The sequence below is a fragment of the Nicotiana attenuata genome, chromosome 7 (assembly GCF_001879085.1).
Source record: "Nicotiana attenuata strain UT chromosome 7, NIATTr2, whole genome shotgun sequence".
Lineage (NCBI taxonomy): Eukaryota > Viridiplantae > Streptophyta > Magnoliopsida > Solanales > Solanaceae > Nicotiana > Nicotiana attenuata.
The window spans coordinates 29831834-29834214 of NC_031995.1; positions in this window are offsets into that span (position 1 = coordinate 29831834).

Below are 2381 nucleotides of genomic sequence, written 5' to 3' on the forward strand. Positions count from 1 at the left end.
AGATAACCATACCATCCAATCATAGGCTCTGGGGCTCTCCCACTTAGCTTGAAGCTACCCTTGCATAACCTGGAACCCGCCAAGATTCTTCCTTCATCGTTGACATGATCTTGCACAATTAACCCGCCAAATTCCTCAAAGTTATTTCTATTAACATTTCACGAACACTCTAAATCACTAGCCACCTTTACATATTTGACCTCTTACCGAATGGATTGTAGAATTCTTCGTAGAAGCTGCGTCAACACCACGCGACCGCTAATCCGCTCACAGGAGATAACCCACATATGGAACTACCTGTCGACCTCCTCCAATGACGCTACGCTGAGTACAATTACTACAAGATTGGTAACCCATCCTGAGCCCGTGATCATTCACCAGCTATACAAGTCCGTTCACTCTGCATGAACATCAACTAAAGGTGTGACAATACATTCCAATCCAAAGTCATGTGGTATCCTTCTTCATATCAAGCAACTCCTTTCTGTTGTATCCAATCTCCCGCCATATAATAGCCAATGTTCCAAATTAAGTCCGTAGACCTACATGAATCCCAAATCACTCTAAACTTTTCTCAAGGTGTGTAATCATCCTACCACATAACCCATATGCTACGCTGCCACTCTCCCATTTTGGTTAAACCCTCTCCCTTAAGCAACTACTCGACTCCTGCTTTATACGCCTGGCCTTCTAGAAATTTAACCACAGCATGACGCCTCCCACATGTCCTTCCTCATCCTTCGCCGCCCAGTTATTTCCTTAAATCAAAATTTATCTTGGTAGCACTTGAACCAATAGATTTTTACTAACTTTAAATCTTTCCGAGAATCATCTTTCTCGAGCCATCAACACTAGGAACGCCGATTCGAGTAAACCTGAGTAAACCTCCTTTCAAGTCATTCACTGCCCCGACATATAGGCAAGCATCTTATCATCACATCAATACTGTGCGATAACAACTAATGAGCATCATAGCAACCTGTGTATAGCCTCAAAGCTCTCAAAAGTACAGCTACTGAGCTGAAATGACAGGATATCCTTTTGCAAGTCTACGACTATAGCCCAATCAACTACGCAAGGCGAAACATCCTGCACCGCACCTGTAGTACCATTACAATTCCTCAATTCTCGATCGGTAGCAAGCGCTTCACGTCGCATAAGATAGAATAGGAAGAAATAAAGACATAAGCCTCAAAGGAATCAAATCGCACGATGAGGAATCAAGAAGGGAAGTGCTCCTAACAGCCCTGTAGCATCTAGAAGATAAGTATAGACGTCTCCGTACCGATCCGCAAGACTCTACTAGATTTGCTCGTGACTCGTGAGACCTAAGTGAACTTACAGCTCTGATACCATGTTGTCACGATCCAAAATCCGCTAAAGATCGTGATGGCGCCGGACACCATTTTCAAGCAAGACAACACTAAATGGTTAATTAAACTCTCGTTTTACTATTTTTGAAATCAAATAGTAATAAAATGAACTTTACAGAATAAATAATAATATTTTCCCAATTTCAATACTAAATATCCCATAATCATCCCAGAACCCGGTGTCACAACTGCATGAGCACTTGCTAGGAATTTAAAATACAATACAATAACTGTCCGGAATACAAATTAGGACATAAGAGAAAATACAAGTACTCTGAAGGAGACTGTGTTGGCTGCGGATCGTCTCATAATATCCAGCTCACCTAAGCCCCCGTATCAACCACGTCGTTACGCCCACAAGGCCACTAGACATACATGTGCCTGCGCAGCAAGTGTAGTATGAGTACGAAAAAAACGCGTACCCAGTAAGTATCCGGTCTAATCTCAAAAAAGTAGTGACGAGATGTCGACTCCGACGCTTACTATGGCCAATAATAATATATCGATAATATGATAAATTATGGATTTTATAAGGCGACTGTAAACTCAATAACATGAAGCAGGTAAACAATTCTTTTGTTAACAGGAGATTTCCAACTTTATTTCTATCTTTTAACAATTTATATCTCCGGCCTATGAGGCCACATCAATTATCAATAATTCCAAAACAATCAACTAAGTCATGCTCAAATCATGCCGAGGTTGTACGACCCGATCCAACATAAAAGTAAAATGTGCACTGCCGAGGATCGAACGACGCGAACCATAGATGCATCTAATTACCCCACTCGCGAATCATACATGCGACGCGATCAAACATAAATTTAAGGAATTATCCCGCTCGAGGATCACACTTGCGACGCGGTCAAATATAAATTTAAGGAATTACCCCGCTCGCGAATCATACTTGCGATGCGGTTACACATATATTTCTTAAGTTATTATAGTATTCTTTCATTCTTTTCAAAATACGAAATTCAAATGAAAACTTTTAAGATCCCTATTTTT